The sequence below is a fragment of the Eubalaena glacialis genome, chromosome 20, assembly GCF_028564815.1.
Source record: "Eubalaena glacialis isolate mEubGla1 chromosome 20, mEubGla1.1.hap2.+ XY, whole genome shotgun sequence".
Taxonomy (NCBI): domain Eukaryota; kingdom Metazoa; phylum Chordata; class Mammalia; order Artiodactyla; family Balaenidae; genus Eubalaena; species Eubalaena glacialis.
The window spans coordinates 12,751,764-12,768,879 of NC_083735.1; the positions used below are offsets into that span (position 1 = coordinate 12,751,764).

The 17,116-nt window shown below is 38.9% G+C and overlaps 1 protein-coding gene across 2 annotated transcripts in view; it reads left to right on the plus strand.

The window, feature by feature from the left end:
• Window positions 1-17,116, plus strand: part of WWC2 (WW and C2 domain containing 2) — a 163,139-nt gene that overhangs the window by 46,522 nt on the left and 99,501 nt on the right. The gene's annotated exons all lie outside the window — the stretch shown is intronic.

The following is a 17,116-nucleotide window of genomic DNA, read 5'->3' on the forward strand; positions in this document are numbered from 1 at the left end:
TCTCACAGATGTACATACATAATATAATCTCTATTTTCTGTAAGGCTGTGGAGGCTCAGAGAGACTAAGTAATTTGCCCAAAGCCACACAGCTCATCTGTGTTATGACTGGGTTTCTGAGTTAAAGCCAGATCCTTATAATAACTCCTCTTATTTTCCTTACAAGTAACTGCACAACAGGGTAAAGTTTGGGGCAGCAGAGGGAGCTTCACACCTGTGATAAGGAACAAACACTCAGATTACTCTGGTGTTATTGTAGCTTCCCAAAATGTGGCAGTTTTACCAAGTGAATCTCAGAGATTTTTAATTGGTAAAACCTCTTCAACCTTTTGCTTAAAAATGTTGTAAAAGGATGATATTGAAAGTGTAATGAAATTTTAAAAGTTTAGGATCAAGCTGAAAATGGCACAGAAATTTCTGGCATGTTTTCATTTAGGATTTCAGTGTATTCTTGTTGTAAGAGATTTTGAATGATGTTAAAACAAAAGATTGTCCAAACAATTTATTTCTTTTAAGTTCTGTTTTCCGAAACATCACAAAGACAAACATAAAAGCAGATCAAGACAAATATAAGAAGAAAAGGTGAAACATATTTTTCTCTGGTAAAGTATATATTTGCACATGCTAATATATCTCATTCTGTGTCATTGTTCAATATGAATGGGAACAGCCTTTATAAAACAAATACTTAGAATGATTGTATTGAATAATCCTTTAGTTTTGAGTAGTTAAAAAAATAAAAGTAGGTTATAAGAAATTTTAGAACTCTGTGAAATTATAGCTCTGCAGTTAGCTGATCTTACTAAAACTGCCCTTAAACTCTGGTTTACCTACTTGAGTACAAAAAGTATATGTAGCGAGTGAGATTGGTGGTTGTCTCACAGTACTTTAGGTATGCACGCTTCCCCTTCATATAAAAATACCTGTCTTGGCTAAACAGTGGTTTTTTGGATATTTATATATAAAAACTATCCAAGAATTAATCTGGTAATGACATATCCCATATTTATATCACTGCTAATGAATAGTGAAATTTAACAAACTTGGAATAGAATGCCTGTTGAACTTTATTTAAATTATATCTAGATCTTAGATTTTTAACTAAGTGAACATATTTAGGATTATCATGCTACTTCTATATCCTCCTCCCCATTTTAAAATTAGATGAAGAACATTGAGATACATCTCTGATTTTTCTTGTTAAGCTAGTGTAATGTTTACCGAGCTCTGCTTTTATGTTCCCTGCTGCCTTCTTCATTTCTCTGTAGGTTAAATGTGGTTCCCTTCCTCTGCAAAGTTGGCACTAGATAAACGACATGAATAGGCTGCAGAGTTCAGGGAATGACGGAACATCTCTGCTCCTTTGTCTGTGTCCTGGCTCTAGCTCTTAGCTCATCAAGGAATTATCCATGTTCCTGTGCAACTTCTTTCCCTGAGTTTGAACTCCTTGCAGCAGAGACTTTCTTATTCAAGTTGGAATCTCTAGAAGCAGCTCTCTCCCAAACCAGGGTGTCTTGAATGAGCTAGAAAAAAAGATCTGAAAAGCATTTAGTAAAGATGAGCAACGAAGAACAGACCCACCAAACCTCCTTCTCACCCCCACATTAAGATGAGAGATTTAGTTTTTAAGAAAAGGCAAGGCAAATACAAACCTTCAGGACCCCCAGGCATTGTAAAGATTATATGGTGTCCCTCCAGGATAACTCAAAATAAAGAGTATTCCTTTACTTAAATTCCTTTACTAAGTAGTAAGGAATTCTAAGGACCTCCTCAGAGTTCTGACTTTTTCTCATAGTGACCTCTTCATTTCCTTTTTTTTTTTTTAAAGTATTAAATCCAAAATTATTCTTTCTAATTGGGATAGGAGCAGGAGAGGAGAATTTTATTACTGATATTCTAAGCACTTTAGCACATACGTAGTCTGCCTAATGGCTAATCTGGAATTACCTTTAGAATCTCACTCTTCTTTTTAAACTCTTTTTTATTGGATATATGTGTGTGTGTGTGTGTGTGTGTGTGTAGAAAGAGAGAGAGAGAAACCAGATAAAACAAACGTACAGCTTAACGAATTGTTGTAAAGGGAATACCCCTCTAACACCACTCAGGACACTAGAACTTTGCCAGCCACCCCGGAAGACTTCTGTAGCCCCTTCTTATGAAGTAATTATCCTGATAAAACTACATGCACCATGGATTGATTCTTTAAAAAAAAAAAAAATCCCTTTAAGTATTTTGTAATCCACAGCTTCTGTCTTCATCCTTTTTTTCCTGATAGCATCCCCATTGTGCGATTTTGTATTTCTTGTAAATTGATAATAGATCTATAGGTTTGATCAAATTCAGGATACATAGATATAGATATATAGATACTTTAGTGGTAGAAAGCATACAATGTCTGAGATATTTCTCTATGACATTGGGAAGAAAATTAGTGTTGTTGATGCTGAGTGTCTAGATCTATGACAACTGGGGGTTGCAAAACGATGTCAGTCATTCCTTATTCATTTGTTAACTGGACTATTTCTGTAAAGAGGGATTTCCTTCATCTGCTTCGTTGTTAGTTCATGGGAGGCCTCTGGGGTGCTGGGACCTGTATGAGCCATGGGAATTTTCTGCCCACCGGACCGCCTGAGAAGGTGAACAGACCAGGAAAGGGCCATTTGATAGGCATTTTGGTTCTTGGGTTGGACAAGGAGCAAGTGGTTGGCCTGAAAATTGTTAGTTGTTACCTGCTTGTTACCGTGAATCCTTTTTCAGGAGAATGGACTCTGCCTTTTCATTAGAGCTACTCATGTTTCTGGATCTGTTCCTGTTTGTTGACAAATTTAAAACCTTATTTTGCTAAAGAAACCACTAAATATCATCTGGTCCTGTCTCTTGCCTTCAGTGGGTAAGGTGAAGAGATCTCCATCTTACACAGAGTTTAAAGTCATCACAGAGGCTCACAGAGGCCAAAGTTGTCAGTTTAAAAAAAAAAAAAAATTTTAAAACAAAATAATTTCAAAAGTTAAATTTTAAAGTAAATACTTTATTTTGGCATAAGCCATCCATATAAATTGGAATCTAGATTTAGGATATATTAATGCAATTGTTTTCCTCAAAGTTTCAGAAATGAAAAAGGGGGATGGAGAAACATTGCTTGTCCCTTGGACTCTGGAAAGCATCAGTATAGTTTGGACTTACTCATGCACAGAGACAAAAGTTATCTGTCTCTTCTTGTTTCTCTTATAACAAAGAAAAGGATTTAACATTTATTTACTTTAGGTATGCTGTCTTATGTATATTACATATTTTTGTCTTCCAAATAACTTGAGGTTGTTGGTGTTATTTACAAAGCTCAGAGAGGTTAAGTACCTTCCCTGAGGTCACAGAGCTGGAGAATGGACCAGCCATGATTCCAGCAGTGCTCCAAAGCCTGGATATGGTCCTCTGTGCTTCACCACCTCTCAGGAAAAGGAACAGGAAGATGGAGTCACATACCAGATATTTTTTCATGGTAACCCAGCTAAAATGTTCTATTTCATTTGTGTTTATTTCATTTTGGTTTTAACACCATAATTCATATTTATAACTAAATATTTAAACATTTAAAATATGTACCTTTTAAAAATGATTATTGTTATTAAAGAAAAGTCTCCATACTATATTAATGTTATTTTGACTAAACTAATAATTAAAATGTCAGTTTTTAGTAATTATGATTGCCCTACAAATAGTTATAATTAATGAGCTCTCTATTTTAACAGTAACTTAGGTAGCTTTTAAAAGCAAAACAAACAAAAAAAATTTTAATTATCATTTAATGCTGTTTAAATTAGACTGCATTCTAAAAATTAACCCAAAAGTGTGCAATTAAAATATTATACTTTTTGCTTAATTCTTAGAATGCATTTATTTCATCTATTTTGATATATTTGTATTTGTATGATGGTTGAAAGTGTGGACTCTGGAGATTGCCTGCGTTTGAACCCTGGCTCTACCCCTCTCTGGCTGTGTGATTTGGGGCAAGTTACTTAATCTCCCTGGGCCTCAGTTTCCTTTTATGTTAAGTCATAGGAGTACCTGACTCAAAGGTTTGTTAATGAAGAGTAAGTGATTAGATACCTGCTGGAAATGTGTTAACTATTACTACGATTACCTTGAATTGTGCAGACTGAATATTTGAGTTATATGCTATTCCTGAAGTTTCTGGCCTCCAGGGAATATCTTTGTGTGTGTGTGTGTGTGTGTGTGTGTGTGTGTGTGTGTGTGTGGTCAAAATGGCCAACTACTTTTACTACATTCTCACCATTCTGGCTAAATATTTATTTTCATAACAAACATTTATTGGGCCCATAAACTGGGCTGGGAGCTGCAGATACATAAATAAAAGGGATAAATAAAAGGCAGTTTGCTGTCAAAGAGCTCAGTCCATTGGGGGAGTTGGGCAAGGGAATGAATGATTTTCATACGTGGAAACATGGGAAGTAAAGGGTGTAGCTCTCTTGGTTTAGGATGAATTTTATTCTTGGGAGCTCTTTGGGGGGGTTGCAGAATGTCATTACTCAAATGCTTTTTGTCTCTTTTTATTTTAAAGACTTTTCAAAGAGGAAAACACAGTTTAAAAATTTCCCCCTTTGAGCTGGGCTCTTGGTTTTGTGGAACTGGACTGCAATTACAAGAATTTTTCTTTCAAAAAAATTAATTTATTTAAAAAATTTAGATGTAATTGACATATATCATAATATTAGTTTGAGGTACACAACGTAATGATTTGATATTTATATACATATAGTGAAATGATCTCCACAATAAGTCTAGTTGACATTGGTCCCCACACATGGTTACCCACAGGGAATATCTTGAAATGACCTTGAAGCCCTTGTCCTGAGTAAAGAGGAGGGAGGGGTCAGGTACAGCCTTGAGTTTCCCCCAGTGCCTCCACCAACAGGATCTCTGTTTTTATAACCAAATGCTTATATCTTCCATAGAGAATCTATCCTGTGTTACTGCTGTACTTTGAAAATATGGCAACATTTCATTCATTTAGATTTACCTAATTATAACGGTTAATAATTTGAACTGGGTTAGGATGTAGTTCACACTTCTGTCTTTGGGGGCGTTGTATGCTGACCCTCGGTCCCTCCCCAGTTGGGATATATAGCATTGTACTGCCAATGGCCTACGCTGGAAGCACCACGCTCCCTGGTGGCAGTGGGCCCCCCCCCCCCGCCCCGCTACCTTCCCTGCGCTCTGGCCCCTTCTCTCGGACCACAGCACCAGTTCCTCCCGCACCATTTTTGTTTCATACTTCTTTGAGAACTACAATACTTTTGCTATCTCTGTGCTCTCACAGCTGCTTTGTCCTATTGTATTATAGAATAAGTATGTGCAAAGCTGGAGCAATAAAATGAATGAAAGGAGGGGGAAATTATGGGCAAAAATTAGACAATTGATAGTCAAAAAATTCAGAACTTTGTAGGGCTTCTGTTTCCTTCCTCCCTCCCTCCCTCCCTCCCTTCCTTCTTTTGCTTTTTTTACTTCCTTACATGCAGCAAGTTCTAATTACTACATCTTCCAAGGAGAGGGAAGTGGTTGAGTTGGTGAGAACAGGCTTCATGGAGTTAAGTGGACCCCCAAGTGGGGCTTTGAGGATCAGCAGGGAAAGCTGGGGGTCAGCACAGACACAGTGGCTAGTTTGGCTGAAGGAAGATTAGAGAACAAGTTTGGAAAAGAAGCTGAAGACTAGATGGTGGGAGACCTTGAATACTGAGGGTAAGATATTTGAACCTGATTCTGTATAAGTACCTTTCGAAGGGTTTTGATAAAGGAGTCACGGCATAGAAGGTGTATAGAATGAAGAATCTGGAAGAGTATAGCTGGAGAGATTGAAAGGAAGAGTGAATGGAGGGAGGGGGACTAATCTGGACAAAGCGTTAATGATCTAGGGATGATGAGGGCGCCTGGGTCAAGTGCTGCTGTTGGAATGAAGTCATGTTAAGAGTCACTCCATTATTCTTTCCTCTCTTAGCAGCTGGTTGGGCTATATGCACTTGAAAGTAGTAAGATGCACTTTAAGAAAATGTCACATAATATAACCTTTTTGCTTGGTCCTTCTCTCTATGTGAGTGCCTGCTGCTATACAGAATCAACTTACAGAGTCGTTGACTCAGGAACACCCAAGGAAAGGCTGAAAGAATTTTTCCCTGTGCTACTTGGCAGGGTTGGTGGTTTAAATCACAATTTTGCAACCTATATTATGGAGCCTGATTCCAAGAGTTTTTTAAAATGTCTGAATTCAGATTTTAAGATGATGTGATAATATTATTTGTGAATTTCTAATTCCCTTCTGTTCTTCATTCTTTAATTATACTCCCTTCTACTCTTTCTTGGCCTTGTTGTTCTTAGCGAATGAATTACAAACTTGACCAGAAAGTATAGATTGGAAGGCTAGGCAAAATTTATCTTTCTCTCTTTTTAACTTCTAATTTTGAAATCATTACATACTTACAGAATAGTTGCAAAAAGAGTACAAAGAATTCTCATATATCCTTTACCCACATTCCTCAAATGGTAACATTTTCTGATGGTCAGTTTATCATTCTCTCTTTCTCCCCCCTTCTCCTTTCCCCTCCCTACACACACACACACACACACACACACACACACACTCCCTTATATGCATTAATTTTTGTTAACCATTTGAGAGTAAATTACAGACTTGCTACCCTTCACCCTTAAATACTTCAGTTTGCATTTCCTAAAACAAGGACACTGTCTTACATAGTCACAGTACAATGATCTATTCTTTGTACTTTATTCAAATTGTGCTAAATTGAATTTGTGCCCCACTATTGCCCTTTGTAGGACATGTCCCCCATATAATTCAGGCTCACCTGTTTTATTTAGTTGTAATGCCTCTTTATTCTCCCTTAATCTGGAATAGGTTCTCAGTATTTCTTGGTCTTCCATGAACTTAACATTTTTGAAGAGTATAGGTCATTTTTTTGGCGTAATGAATGTCCCTCAATTTGTGTTTGTCCAGTGTTTAATCATGATATATTCAAGTCATGCATTTTTGCTAGAAATATCCCAGAAGTGATCTGGTGTCCTTTTCAGTGCATGATATCAGGGGGTATGTGATGTCTCTCTGTCCTGTTGCTGGCGATGTCTACTTTGGCCTCTTGTTTAAGGGGGTGTCTGCCGGGCTTCCGACAGAGTCTACAGTGTGGTTGCTTTCCTGGATGGCTTTTGTGGGAGCAGGGAATGGGGGAGGATTTATGTGCCCCTAAATTGTTGAAAAGTTTTTTCTCTTGCAGTTTTCTAAATTTCCCCTCTTGGCTTTTTTCTCTTTACCAGGAGGTTTCCAGAGTGCCTCCTCTTTCCTTTCTACCTTGTTTTCCCCCAAATAGTCTCCTTTCCAAGACTGCCTCCTGGTGTCTGGATGCACTTTTTTTTTTTTTTTTTTTAAAACATCTTTATTGAAGTATAATTGCTTTACAATGGTGTGTTAGTTTCTGCTTTATAACAAAGTGAATCAGTTATACATACACATATGTTCCCATATTGGATGCACTTTTTTAAATTAATTTTTTTAAATTAATTTTTTATTGAAGTGTAGTTGAATTACAGTGTTGTGTTAATTACTGCTGTACAGCAAAGTGACTCAGTTGTATATACATATACATTCTTTTTCATATTCTTTTCCATTATGGTTTATCACAGGGTATTGAATATAGTTCCCTGTGCTATACAGTAGGACCTTGTTGTTTATCCATCCTATATATACCAGTTTGCATCTGCTAACCCCAAATTCCCAATCCAACCCTTTTCCTCCCCTCTCCCCCTTGGCAACCACCAGTCTGTTCTCTATGTCCTTGATTCTGTTTCTGTTTCATAGATAGGTTCATTTGGGTCATATTTTAGATTCCACATATAAGTGATATTGCACGGTATTTGTCTTTCTCTTTCTGACTGACTTCACTTAGTATGATTATCTCTAGTCGGATGCACTTTTAAGTTAGTTCCTTCCCTGTAGTCCTCTCCCCACCCCCCCAGTGTTTTCCCATTTAGGGGGACTTTCTCTTTTAGGCTGTGATTTTAGATCCATCTTAAGACCACAGCTACCACGCAGTTTTTCCTGGAATACCATTGTTTCTGTGATGACTTACAGCAGGAACAGGAGATACACAGTCAGTTCTCCTGCAGTGCAACCTATGCGTTCTTCAACATCATCATGCTGTGCAAAACTGCACAATAAAAACCACAGGGTTTGTGGGGAAAATGGGTTTGAGAGCATGTGTTAGTTTGCTAGGGCTGCCATAACAAAGTACCACAGGCTGGGTGACTCAAACAACAGAAGTTCATTTTCTCACGGTTCTGGAGGCTAGAAGTTGGAAGTCAATGTGTCAGCAGGGTTGGTCTCTTCCGAAACCTCTCTCCCTGGCTTGTAGGTGGCCTCTTTCTCCATCTGTCCTCACATGGTCTCCCCTCTGCGTGCGTCTTTGTCCTTCTGTCCTCTTTTCATAAGGACTCCAGTCCTGTTGGATTAGGGCCCACCTGTATGACCTCATTTTATCTTAGTTACCTCTTTAGAGGTCCTATCACCAAATACAGTCACATTTGGAGGTACTGGGGATTAGAACAGCAACATACGAATGTTGGGTGGGGAATGGGGGCCACACACACAATCTGTAACAGGGCACAATACTTAAATACCGTCCATGGCTCATTACAAAAATAGGTAGGAACCTAATAAAAACTGTAGCACTATTTTTACCCATGTTAAGTCATTAGAAATATCAGTCCAATAAGTATGGCACTTCACCTTGAGAACGACCTGAAGTTTGCCTGTGGAGTGGCCTTAGGAAGGACTGTAGCTTTCGAGTTGTTTTATCGAATGGAAAGTTGTAAGACCAGATACGGATGGGTGGGTGCAGCTCGTAGCTCCTGTGGTGAAATGAGGGAGCTGGTAGATTTTCAAGGCAGGCAGAGTGTGCTTCCTATTCCTACCAGCTTGGTTCAGTTGGGTGCAGTTTTCTGCATTCACCTAGTGTTTCTTGCAGATGAAGATGCTCATAAGCAAACTCAAAATTCTCATTATGTTCTAACTGTTCCCTAATGTGCCAATCATATTTGAACACCAAAATTTGCATTTTCAAAATAAGTGTTACAGCAGAACTGATAGTAGCTCACTAGGATTTGGTATTTACTTTCTTTACTTACAGGTAATTTGAAATGACCCTAGTCTTCTGATTATCCTGAGGGCATGGGTTTATGTAGTTTTATTTGTTCTTGCCTCTTAAAATTGTCTTTTTATATTTTGAAGAATTGTTGGAAGATTTGGCTTTACACAGCTGCCATTATTGCTGGTACTCACATTCTTCTAAAAGACAGAATTTCTCTTTTTAAAAATGCTTGCATCACAATAAATTAATTTTGTGAATAATTGTACTTTATAGTGAAATGTTATTGTAACCCTTCTCTTCTGTTTCCGTATGCCTTATTTATATAATTAATTTCTCCGTATTTGGTCAGAGTTTAGGGCTCTTTTTATTTTTCCCTAAAGTTTCATCATTTCAGTAAGATTATAAAAATTTTAGCCTAATTTGGGCTAGGTAATTGTTAAGCAGGGATTGGAATGAAATAAGGCAGAACGCAACTTCGTACAGTTCTCATGTGCACGCGTATGGTTTACGTAGATAACACCAGTCCCACAGTGGCATCGTTCAGGTTTCAGCTACCAGGGTATACTAACCGTAACTTCGCAAAGTACAACCTTTGCTTCAGTCCACAAATCACTGCATAGATAACAAATGTGCATGATGATCAGTGATAAATCATATTACTTTTTTCAGTTCTGTCAGTGATTGTTCCCTGTGCGTCTGTTATTCAGTTCACACACAGACACCAAAGCGTGTAGTTGTACTGCTTCTTTATCTCCCAGTGATAAACCCACACGTCATTTTACAAGAATGAATAATTGAAAGAGGGAATTGGCCAATAAAAATGAAAGCACAGCAAAGAAATGAAAAGCGATAGTGCTAGAAGTGAAATTGGAAGTGATTAGAAGATGTGAAAATGTTGACAGCAAAGTAAAGATGGGATGAGACCTAGGCCTGCGTGAAGCATATTGAATACATCCTGTGAATGTAAAAACAAGGTGAAGTCGTTTCAGCATCTTTTAGTTTAAATTGTGCTAGGAACAGAAAGTTGCTTTTGGTTGAAATAGGGTGTTTACTTATATTTTGGATCGAAGACTGTAATTTTAAAAATCCCAATCAGCTTGATTATCGTTCAGGCCAAAGTATTGAAGTTAGTTGCCACATTGAAAGAAAATGGTAAATGTGTGGATATTGAAGAAATACTGTCTGTAAAGACCGGTTTCATCATTCAGAAGTTGGCATGAATTGATCAATGTTAAGCCATCAGGTGAAGCTATAGCACAGGTAAGGATGCTGCTGAGAAACTTGCATCCTGGTCCCAAGGATTAGTTAAGGCAGGTGATGATGATCCTCAAATATTTAATGTTAAAGGGGCAGGTTGGAAAGCAGCCCCCTCAGGAACTTGTGCCACAAAAGACGTCAGATCCCGATGTGATTAGAAAGGAGTTAAAAACAGGGTAACTCTTCTAGTAGGAGGTGATGCAAAGGGAGACTTTAAAACCTGTGCTGATCTGTCAGTCTGAGAATCCTAGAGCATTAAACAATCATGAAAAAGCATCTCAACCAGTCATTTGGCACGCAAATAAAAGATCACGGGTCATGGTATGATTGTTTCAAAACTTGTTCCAATTGTGTTTTTGTCCAGAAGTACGCAAAATAATTTAACTTCTGAAGCACAACCACTACTGTTAGATAATGCTGTAGGTCACCCTGATTCTCTCAGGGACTTGAATGAAAATGTCAGAATTTGCTTTCTACTAGCTTTTGAAGCCTCTTATTTTAAATGGACTTTTAGACTGGTTATTGATGCTACAAGGGGATATCGTGCATTTTCTGTAGCTGAATTTTGGAAGAAATACGAGATAAAGCATGCATTGGAAAACATCCAAGCATTATAGCAGGAAGTAACGGTGGGTAATATGTGTGCAGAATGGCAGAAACTTTTACCACACTGTGCAAATAACATTGCAGGATTTGAATTGAACATAAATAGAGTTATAGAAGAAATAGTTGACCATGAGAACGTTGACATTGCCACCATTTGGAAGACGAGATGTGTAGCCATAGGAATTTAACGAAGGCAAATGTTTTGGCTTAAATGAGGTAAGTGACTATGATGAAAAAGATGAAGGTATCCCAGGATGCCACCAAATATCTTAACATTAAAGGAACTCTTGGAGATAATTCATGACATTGAAAGCACAAAGGATAAAATGTTGGCAGCTGATCCAGACTTAGAAAGGAGTATGGCAATTTGTCGAGGTATAGAGAAGATTCTCTTTTCGAATCATAAGTTATACAACGTGAAGAAGACAAGCTGCATTCAAACTACTCTTGATAAGTTTTTTACAAATAAACACTTTCTATTTCTAATGTTTTAAATTACAGTATACTAAATAAATATTAGTTTTACTATTTTTTCATTTCCCTACACATTAATAGAGAGCTTTTAATATTTTGATGAAAAATTTCAAAGGTCATGGAACAATTGAAGCCTTTTCCCATTAATTATTAAGATTACTTTGCACACTTTCAGCTTGCACATTCATTGTCATGGTCCTGTGCTACGGTGCAGAGTGAGGACTACCTGTACTAAAAACACAAGTTCCTTATCTTCCAGTGCCAACACTTCAGCAACCATTGTCAGCTGTATTATTGTCTATGTCTTCCTATATTCTTAGCCTCTTCATGGTGTTTCCCATTAACATGCTACCCATTAGTCTACATGGTGCCTTGTTCTCCAGCTGCCCTGGCCTGACATTGCCTCATCTTCCCTGGCCTTGTTTCTGGTATACAGAGTTGAAAAAAAGCTGTCTTTTTTTTTTTTCTTCTTCTCTTTTCTTTTTTTTTTTTTTCTTCTCTTTTCTTTCTTCTTTTTTTCTTTTGTGGGCCTTTTACGTTGTCTGGCTCATGAGGAACAACTCTACTACTCTGTCACCCAGCTCTTCTTCTCACCTCCCCCCCACCCCATAGCATTGCCAAGTCTGGTGAATCTAGTTAATCTGGTCCAGTGGTTATCTTTGGTTCTGAGAGCATGTGCTTAGAGTCTCATCCTTAAACCCAAGGTCTTATCAAGGCCTTTGCCTTTTCAACCGTAGTCATCTTTCTTTTGTGTTCCAAGAGGCATCATTATTTCCAGTGTTCAATTTTTGTTCTTCTCTATAGCACCTTGGTGAGAGGAGATGACTTCAAGGCAGAGAAGCCCTCGTACTTGAGAGACTAGCAGTGAAAAGCCTTAGGATATCATGGTGATTTGCATTAGGGACCAAAGAGGATAGAACATAGCTATGAGACTATTTCCCCAGTGAACATAAAGGAGAAACACTCTGGTTGGTGAAAAGAAGTGATGACAGTAAAAAGGGAAGCAGGCTGACTCATCCATGTGGCCACAGAGAGGTCAGAAAACAAGAGTCTTGGGAGCCATGTGGAACCTCGTGTGCCGAGGTTGTGTTATGCACACCCCACGCTCCCAGCCCGCCTGGCCTGCAGGATTTGGTGGCCTGGAGCTGGGAAATGTCTCCTCTCAGAGGAGAGACCCAGAGCCCACAGCTGAAGGAAATAACAGAGCAGAATGACAAATCCTTCTTCCAGTGAAAAAGCTTGTCGTATGATAGGGAAGATGCAAGAGCTTTATTTACTTAAACTGTGAGTTTAAGAGACTTCTGTGATCTGGTTTGGGGGCCTAAGCCAGTAAGTAACCGGAGCGCTTGAACAGCTGATTTACAAATGAGCTTTTGGAGCCTAACTCCAGTGTAAATTAGCATGTATTCTATTTCCTTTATTATTTTTCATTTTGATTGTTTGAATTGACCCAAGTTATAAGTCATTGCCAATTTACTTTGGAAGTATCCTCTGTCTTGATTGTGTTGCTGTATATGGGTGGTGCTCAAAATTATTAAAATTAATTTAGATGTTTTCAGTTTTGTGAAGAGATGAGTATTTTCTAGGTCATTGTACAAAAGTGATTTGTGATTTAGCTTAAAATTTTATAACATAATTACACAGAGAATTGAATTATTGAGTAAGGTGGCAAGATAGATGGGAGTGGTTTGCTTTAACGTTGCAGGTTGTATTAATTTTAGAAAAAATGAAATTAGTGTTCTAGTGGACAAGTGAGCTAATTTACTGAATTACTCTATTCAATGGGCACTGACTCAATTTAACAAAATGGTACTTTTAGAGTTTTTGAGGGTAATGAGAAAATGGAACCGAAATTAAAATTCTCTCATGCCATGTGGACAAAATAATTTCTGTGAGCAGCCATTAAGAAGGTCCATATAAGAAATTCACTTTCTGCTCTAAATTTCGCTTAGTAAGACTTCATAATCTTAAACTACCTATTACTTTACTTGTAAAATATTGTGACTTAATGCAGGTCAGTGTCCTCTGCATTATGTGATTTAACCATTTTTTTTTTAAGTAATGGGAAAAGAAAGAAGAGATTGGGAGTTGGTCTTCAAAACACAGAGAAAGTTAGAACTAAGTTAGAGATTCCTGCTTTTTTTAAAATCGAGAATATTTTACAAAACTCTTAAGCCAGTCTATGCTGTTGGAGAAAATCTTTGTGATACATATGGCTTTGGAGCTGGCAGAGAAGTGAGTCCTTTCTTGTGGGTATGGGTCCTGGAATTGATCAGGTTTAGGCCAGCTCGACCCACCTATCATGAGGCTGCTTCTCAGTGGAGCCAGACCTCCTGGGTATTCCTTGACCTTGAATGGCTTCTGGGGACATGGATAGATGTTTTCAAAAACCAGGCAAGTTGTGGCTGGCTGGCTGCCAGTTGTGTGACAGCCTCCAGTGTGGTGACATCCCCATGCTCATCACCATAATGGTTTATCCTGACCAATGGTACCCTGTAGAAAAGGCACATTTTGGACAGTTAATAAACCAGAGGTATTAATAACTGTTGCTGGGTACTGTTGCAGAGGTATTAATAACTAATAAATGTTAGCCTCATGTAAGCACCGTATTCACAATCTTTACCTCTAATGGACCATAAACAAACATTCCATTTGTTCCAGAGTCTTACATCTACTGGGTAAACACGCATGGGAGCTCAGACCGAGGCTGGGCAGAGTTGATCTGAGGGTGGGTCAGGGAGTGAGGGTGGGAGGAGGGGTCGGGGTGGGGTGGGGGGAGGTGAAAGGCCTCTCCTGACTTGGAGAGTCAGAGAGACACGTTCGCCTCAAACGTTGGAAGGGCCTCTTGATTAGGGTTTGGTATGTGGAGAATGGAAAGCCGAGTTGGTAGGCTTTCTTCTTTTCCTCCTAGATTCCACTCTGATAACAGCAGAAAAGCATATTTGACCTGCGTGGCATTAAAATATTTGAGCATGAGGGGTCAGGTGCTAGCCTAAGAAGCTGCTGAAGCCAGGCAACATCCAACTTTCGCGGAGATGCGGTGTCCAAACAAACCAAGGAAGAGCGCGCTGCTTCTGTTAGTAGCTTGGGTTTAATTTGTAAGGGACACAGCAGGCCTTTCGAAGGCAGTTTAAGGAATGGGTGTGGAACGGGGTGTGGGGGAAGGAAATCTCAGCAGAATGCTTTTAGATATTTCCTGCTTTATAAATGCTACATACTTCTCATGCCTTCAGACTCAGAGCAAATGGGAATGAAGCCCGTTGAGGCTTAAATTTAACTGTTGTTACAAAGAAAGAACGTGGAAACCGTATAGGTAATGAAGGAACTTTAAAAACTGGCACAAAGTACAAGTTTTACTTTTTCATCCAAATCCTATGTGTGGCATTTGAGTACGGTAGAATGAAACATACTTGGACAAAAAAATAAGTGTGTTTGATTTTTTAAAAATTCTTTTGTTTAATTCATAAGACTTCTGTTTTAGTAGAAGCCTCCATCTTCAGGTGGACATTCCAGATGATAAAGTGCCTCCTTTATTGGGTCCCCGAAATAACTTGACGCATCTGCGTGGCAACACTGTGATGCGTGCTTGCGGCGCACCCAGTGCTACACTGATACCATGACACTCCACGCTTCCTGCTTCTGAGATTTGTAATATGTTAAATTCTCTCTTTCTCTTATTTATGTTTCTTTTTCTTTTTTTTCCCCTGCTCTAACTTAGCCAGGTCTATCTATACTAGTGGCTGAAAGAAGCAGCTAATGAAAGATTTTTTTCCCTCTCATTTTCAGAAAATCAACAGAACTGCGTAAGACGTTTGGGGCAGTTGTGCGTCGTAGCCTGCAGCATTCAGGGATGAGAATGATATTTTCTGTTATGTAAATGCCATATCTGTCCAGGTCATTGCAGTATGCTGTGGGGACCAAGATAGTCCTAGCGGTCGGAATGTCTGGATTTCAGACCTGGCTCCTCACTTAGCAGCTCATTCTGGACAATGCTGTTCGTTTCTGTGAACCACAGTGTTTCATAAAGTGGGGACTTCTCGTATCTACCTCACGGGGTGTTTTTACACATCAAGGAGTTGGGCTACGTCGTGAAGCAGGCCTGAATCAGCGTGTGTTTGAAGCGTGCCTCCACAGGGCCACGGGAATCCTCATTCCAGTTGCTGTGTGAACCTGGGACATCCCTGCGGGAAATGGCTCTCTTTGGGGTGACCAAGGAATGTGGCTCTTCTCTGTGTGAACTGTGCTGCTGGTCTTAAAAAGGCGAGCACTGACTTGAAAGAACCTAACGTCATGTACAGAAATCTCACGTACCTAGGAGCTCACTCATTTATCAGATGTTTACTGAGCACCTACTATATGCCAGGCATTGTGGGGAGTATAAGGCCGAATCATCTCATGACTCAGGCTGTTGTATACATAACTCAAATACACAGCAGAAATGATCATCGAAAGGGGATGCAAATTTCCAGTGTGCTGGAGGTTTAGGGGAGGGATTTTAGTTCCAGTAGATGTGCACTCCAGCTGGGCTTTATGTAGAGCGATCACATGTCCCAGTGTGTTGGGTGAGCCCCAGTTTATTCCTGGCGTCCTATCCAATTAACATCCCCTTTCACTGTCAGAATTGTCGCAGTTTGGATGATAAATTATATGGTCCCCCTAGCTTTGAGGATCTGGTCAAACTTGACTCTGTGGAGACAGAGAACAGTCTAGGTAAAGATAAAACCATGAATAAAAAACATGGGCACCGGGAAGACTTTGGAGTGGTTAAGAAAAACATGTTTAGTTTGACTGTAGCTTTGGCAACAAGAAAGGGAATCATTGGAGATAAAAGTTGGGAAGGTGAGTTGAGGTCAGATTTTGAGTATCCTGAATGCCAGACCACATCCCTTGGATTTTATGTAGTTGGCAATAGAAGTCAGTGAATGATTTTTTTTTTTTTTTTTTTTTTTAAGATTTAAAAAGATCCTTGTATTTCCTGCCAGATATAGTAAAGGGCTCTTTTGGGGGCACAGGGGTTTGAAACAGAATTGTTAGGGGCCACTGCCAATTAAGGATCATTTAGATTTCTAAGTCAGTGAGAAAATAAGATATGAATTACGACACTCTACAGTGAAGGACTGCAGAATCTAAAAAATCATTAAGCTTTAGCGCGTGAATTGACTTTGGATCTTTGAATCAAACCCTTTTGTTTTATAGTTGAAGAAAACTAACAATCAAAGAAATTGCTAAGTGTTAAAGCTCTCCCAGCAAGCTATTGGAAGAGATAGGGTCAAACCCAGATACTCTGATTTTCGGTGTAGTAGGTTTTTCAGTTCACTATAGAGCTGTCTTTGGGGGACTCTGTGATTACTTTTGGCCCAGTCACATCATTGTCTCTGTGTCTTGGCTTAGTTGTGATGAAGTAAAAACGTCTACTCCAACGTCAAGGGTGTCAAAGCTTATTTTTTTTTAAGTGTCTAGTGCCTAGAAATTCTTTGAAGAAAGCAAACATTAAGGAGGAGATTGTTAAGCCATTCATTCCCTCCCTGTCACTGAGTGTCAGGGTGCATGCTGGCTGCAGTGGAAATCATCAAGGACAAAAATCTAAAACAAGGACGATAGATACCATTTTCA